Here is a 6,447-nt window from a genome sequence, read left to right on the forward strand (position 1 = left end):
AAAAAATTCATGGGAATGATCATCATATTAAGGCAAGAGGATACCAGCAAGGACCCCAAGGGGCGAGCTGGGCCCCCCAAGCATAGAAATAAAGGAAAAATCTTGAGTCCCTTCAAGGGAAATTCCAGGCACCTAGCCAGCTTTGAAAATTAAATGAGCAACCTGATAAGAAGGTAGTAACAGTATTCTCCCCAGCAAGCCAGAGTGGCAAGGTGTTTTGGTTCCCTATAGAAACTAAAAGATAACATCATAATATATGTTCTTGATTTGTTTTTTCAGAAACCCCTACCAGATGGAAAACCCAGGTAAGGGGGAATGGAGGATTGAACTCTTAACCACCAGTTCTTTGTTCTAAATTTCTCCCTGAGGGACCTGGAGAACATCCACCTTAACAAAATCAATGTATAGCCTCCATGTATTGGTTTACTATTTATTTACTTATTTAATCATTGGCAATCCTTTTGCAAGCACTGGATTGATTTACAATTTTGCCTGCAACTTCTGCTTTCCTGAAATGTGCCCCCGCCTTTAAAAACCCTGGCTTGTAAGCCATCGAGGAGTTTGGGTCTTAAGCATAAGCCGCCTGTTCTCCTTGCATGGTACCATGAAACGAAAATGCTTTCTTCTCCCACTGCAGCTCTCAGAGTCAGTGTCTGGCTTTGCTGCTGCAGAAGAAATGGATCCCAGTTGTGTTAGGTAAGGGTTATTTCAGGGGAGGGAGGGACGGTGTCAGGACGGTGCATCAACTGAGCCTGGAGTGTTTTACTTATTTAAAAAATAAGGCAAACTGGTAGTGTACATTTAGTTTGTTTCGATATAAGATGTGGTATAATATGACATATATTTGGTCTTTGTTCCCTGTTCCTGTCACAGAACTAAAGCCCTTGGGATTTCTAGAGTGATAGGAGTGTCTTTTGTTACTGATTATAAGATCCTTTTGATCACAGCAGAGTTTATGCTAATGAGGTGATTTAGGGTGGGGCCCCTAGGTCAGCCTCAGGGTTGGGTGGTCACCTGAGAGACCAAGTGATTAAAGGATTATAGATTTGTGGGGTTTTTTTGGGGGGGGTTAACACTTAATTCAGAATGCAGTAGAGGATTATAGATTTGGAACTTTCAGCCCCATCCACCAACCTCCAGGAAAGGGAGGTGGGGCTGGACACCCAGCTCTAGAAAAACTCCTGAACAAGAGTTGATGAGCTCCCAGGCTGCTTGAACACACGCTGGTGCTGGGAGGGTGGTGTGCCCTGAGAGGGCCTGGAAGATCTGGGCCTCTCCCCCCGCCCCACACCTTGCCCTGTGCATCTCTTCCATCTGGTCGTCCATCTCTGTCCTTTATAATAAACAGATAAACATAAGTATAGTATTTCCCTGAGTTCTGTGAGCTGTCCTAGCAAATTATCTAACCCAAGGAGGGGTTGTGGGAACCCTGATTTATAGCCAATAGGTTCGAGCACAGATCACAACCCTGGACTTGCAATGGGCATCTGAAGTGGGGAGCAGTCCTGTGGGACTGAGCCCTCAACCTAGGGGAAGCTCATGCTATCTCCAGGGATACAGTGTAACGGGGAATGGCCTGAAAAAGGGTAAAAATGTTTTCTGTCTCTTTAAAACCTCCTCCACTCTTTTTGGGAATTACAACCTGCATCCCTGCCTCAACCCAGTTGGTCTGGATGGGCAGGGGAGTGTCCCTTGTTCTCTGGACCACAAGAAATGGCTCAGCGGAACTGTCCAGCAGTCGGGAAGAGGAGGTCACAGGATTGTCTTTGCAGGAGATGAGATGGATCAGAATCATCAACTCAATAGCCTGAAGCTGGAAACCCTTCCTTTAAAAGTTCTGTATTTCTGCTTATGATAGGACGATGGCATTGTAAGACAGGAGTCTCCATCTTCCTCATTTGCTGGCATATGACTACACTCCTCTTTCCTTTTCCTCAACCATTTGTCCTCGTTATTCTGATGTGGCCTCACGGGACAAGTCCCGAGCTTTTAGTAACAATAGTGTCAGAATTGAATGAAATTAGATAATACCCAGATGGAGTCTGCAGGAGAACTGGTTGGTGTGTGGGGAAAACCTTCCACACATCTGATCACAAAAGTGTTCTGTGTTGTGTAAGAATATAATAGGAGAAAAGTAGTTTTTTTTTTCCTTTTACAGTTGAATAAGGGCGTGGTGAACTAGTGAAGTTCATTATGGCTGTTCTATGTAGTTTTCTACTTAAATATTTTATAATTTCAAAAGAGAGAAAAGAGAAGGGAGAAAAGTATTTTAAGCTTTAAGTGTGAAGGCCTGGATGTGAGAGAGAACTAACAGAAGGCTTCTGTGGCCGGATTTTAGTGTGAGGGTGGATTTGCCCTGGAGAAGTCTGGCCAGATGTGCAGACTTGGCACATGCATATGCTAATTAGCTAGATTTAGCTAGTGGGCTGAGTCATCACACTGGACTGGTTAAACTATGGTGAAATAAAAAATATGTAAGGCCTTCTTTTAAAAGAAAATATAAGATCTGATATATGAATTATTCTTTGAAGAATCGGAGTCTTTTTTCTTTTTTTTTTTTTTTTTTTAGAGACAGGATTGCTCTGTCACCCAGCCTGGGTAGAGTTCGGTGGCCCAATCATAGCTCACTGTAACTTCGAACTCCTGGGCTCAAGTGATCCTCCTACCTCAGCCTCCCAAGTAGCTGGGACTAAAGGAGTGCACCACCATGCCCAGCTAATTTTTAAATTTTTTGTAGAAACAGGATCGTTCTGTGCTGCCCAGGTTAGTTGAACTCCTAGCCTCAAGCAGTCCTTCTGCCTGGGTATCCCAAAGTGCTGGGATTACAGGCATGAGCCACCACACCTGGCTGGAAGTCTGTTTTTAATTAGCAAAGAGCTCACTAGCTGGATTTGGAAAATTTCAAAAAGCTTAGTACAGTTCTCAAAGTGAATGTATCTTTACTTTGCTCATCAGTACTTCTCACTGGGCGGGAACTTCAGAAAAGGGAGAGCCCACATCTGTCATATCTACTGCTGTATTCCCGCTGTCCAGCATGGTGTGGCCCTTCCCAGGGCCCCTGGTGCCAGACAGTCGAAACACAATAGTGTTTCTAACATTGAATTTGCATCTTGCATAAAAATGAAGTGAGTGTTACTAAGTGTAGCAATTTTTTTTACTTTTATGACTAATATTTTTCTGAGGAGCAGTGACCAGGGAAAGGAAGATTGTTCCCTAGTCTTCCTTTAAAGGGCATATCTTCCCTGGATCTTTGGCCTTCTGGACTGGTTATGGATGCACACGAGGAGTGGCTGTCTCCTGGAAGGCCTGTCCGTGCAGATGGAAGGTGTGGTGGTGCAGAGCCATGTCTCCCTGGTAACTGGCAGTAGGGACCAGAGAGGGAGGTCTTCATGTCCAAAGGCAGGGATCTGGGGAAAGGGGAGTGTATGTAGAGACTCCCTTTTTCATTTAACATCTTACATTTCTCATCAGAGAAATGATAATAAAATATGGAAAAGCACATTTCTTTCTTTTAACTCAACATCTAGCCCACTAAATTATTAGTTATTTCTGAGTCTGGATCTGTAACTTTTCGTTATGAGAGACTCTCCAGGACCTTTGTTCAGTTCCACTTGCAGCAGTGGAATTTTGTGATACTGGCACATGGATAGAAATGGCATTCCTATAGAGGTTTTGTTAGGTAGATAGTAAGGGGCCTCAGCTTTCCTGGGGACCAGGACAAGTGTCCCCCTTCAGATAACCACCACAGAGGGAGGAGGAGGGCACTGCCAATCAGAACTCGGCTTGCTAACTGCAAAAGTGGCCAGGGATTCCCAGAAGAAGAAATTCCTAGAAAGCCAAGCAGCGCAGGTGTAGTAGGGTGTGGAAGGTGACCAGATGACCAAAAGTAACCTTAGGCCAATCATCATGTCATTAGCATACATCTGCATTGTGGTCTCCGCCCCCCCCCCCCCCCCCCCAGTGAGCTTTCAAAAACAGCGCAGGGAAAATGTGCATATGTAGTAAGACTCAGGTTCTATAACTAACAGCTGTCCACCAAGGTGATGAATGAGCCATGCCTGCCATGGAGGGTCCAACCCAGAAGATAAAAAATAAAACTGTAGTTAACAGTCAGAGCCTTCTGTAAGAATAGGGGCCCGTTCGAGATCTGTGGCAAACATATCTTGCTTTTTGCTCAATAAACTCTGCTTCTGGCTTGCTTTGTTAATGGCGTCTCCTGTCATTCTTCGGCTGGTAGCGCACGAAAAACCAAAGACAGATCGCAGACCTGATGAGGCCTAGCGGTTAGGATTCCTGGCCTTCAGCCAGGCAGCCCGGGTGTGGCTGCTGGTGTGGGAACCAGACTGAGACCTGACAGTTTGAGATGACACAGATGTGGTGCCTGGCCTCTGAAAGTGTCCTCAGGCCCGACGATGTCACACAAGCATTCTCAGCCCAACTTGCTTCCTCTCCTGTCTTGATCTGTGCCTTTTGCCAATCTGGGAGCATTTTGATAGTTTGGGAGCGAAGGGAGAGGAACGGTGAGATGGCAAAAGAGACTCCAGCCATTTGTTTGGAGCTAATGTCAGGAGCGCTCTTATCCTTCTGAGAGCTGTTAAGTCACTAGGGAAATAATTACTATATGGACTGAAAAATCTCTATTAGTCTTTGGGTAGAAAAATACAAAGACACTGAAGTTTTCCAGTATCTCCCACCTGACCTTTGTGTCCTCAAAAGCATCCCAAGTGGGAAGGGAGATTTACTTCTTGGTCTCAAGGAAACCTTTTAGAAATTCTCTTCTCATACCTAGTATTGTAACCACATTAAATGACGTTTGAAAACAGTGATGAGTTTTGCATTTTGATTATTTTTCCCCATTCTTTTTCTTATGCATTTTTTTCCCCAAACATAATTTTGGATGTAGTGTACAATGTGGTGGTCTTTTTACTTCCTTTACATTATAAATGCTTTCCTTTGTGGAGAATAAAGATGCCACGATGTGGGGTTTTTTTGTTTGTTTGTTTGTTTGTTTGTTTTTGTTTTTTGATTTTTTTGTTTGTTTTTGAGGCAGGGTCTCCCTCTGTCACCTAGGCTAGAGTGCCCAGTGGCATCATCATAGCTCACACCAACCTCAAACTCCTGGGCTCAAGCCATCCTCTTGCCTCAGCCTCCAGAGTAGCTGGGACTAGTAGGTGCATGCCACACTTGGCTAATTTTTCTATCTTTAGTAGAGACAGGGTCTCGCTCTTGCTCAGACTGGTCTAGTACTCCCGACCTCAAGCAATTCTCCTGCTTTGCCTCGGCCTCCCAGAATGCTAGGATTACAGACGTGAGCCACCGTGCCTGGCCCATGATATGTTTTTAAAAACAAATGTGCTATATAATATTCCTAGGAACTTAATGTCCCCCAAACTTCATATGTTGAAACTTAATCGCAATTTTGGTGGTAGTAAGAGGTAAGGCCTTTTTTTGAAATGATTAAGTTATGAGGGCTTCACCCTCATGACTGAATTAATGCCTTACAAAAGGACTGGCAGGAACTAGCTGTGGCCCTTCTTTGCCCTTCCTCCTTGCGCCAAGTAAGGACACAGCATTCCTCTCCTCTGGAGGATGCAGCAGTAAGTTTCCACATTGGAAGGAGAAGCTGGACCCCTCGCCACACACTGCATGCCAGCACCTTGATCTTGGACTTCCCAGCCTCCAGATCTGTGAGGAATAAACTTCTGAGGTATATAAATTACCCAGTCTCCAGTATGTTGTTATAGTAACATAAACAGACACCAATGAATACCATTTCACTGTACTTATACAGGGGTGGGGAACCTGTAGCCTGAAGACCACATGTGGCTTTCTAGGTCCTTAAGTTCCACCTTTTGACTGAATCCAAATTTTACAGAACAAATCCTTTTATTTTTATTAATACATTTTTGCTTATCTTTTATATATTTTTTTCAATGAACACATTTAAAATACCAATGAATAAAATAAGTTTCAACAAAATGATCTTCCCAGATTGACTGGCACAATTAGAACATTAGTCACCATTAAGGGCTAAACTGACAGCTGTTAAACTCATGATTTAGTTCTAACTTCCCCTGCCTGACTGGCACCACTGCTGCGTGAGGCTATTTTATGGGGCTGAGTACACCAGTCTCAATGGGTGCACTGTGTTTCTGTTTGAAGGGAATTTGTGGATAGTTGCACAGCTCAATAGTATTTCTTAATTGTGTATGCTTAATAGCCCATCATGGGACCAAGAGAATGCTGAAGGAGGCTGGGTGCGGTGGCTCACGCCTGTAATCCCAACACTCTGGGAGGCTGAGGCGGGAGGTATCGCTTGAGGTCAGGAGCTCGAGACCAGCCTGAACAAGAGCAAGACCCTGTCTCTACTAAAAATAGAAAGAAATTAGCTGTATAACTAAAAATATATAGAAAAAATTAGCCAGGCATGGTGGTGCATGCCTGTAG

The sequence above is a fragment of the Eulemur rufifrons genome, chromosome 15 (assembly GCF_041146395.1).
Source record: "Eulemur rufifrons isolate Redbay chromosome 15, OSU_ERuf_1, whole genome shotgun sequence".
NCBI lineage: Eukaryota > Metazoa > Chordata > Mammalia > Primates > Lemuridae > Eulemur > Eulemur rufifrons.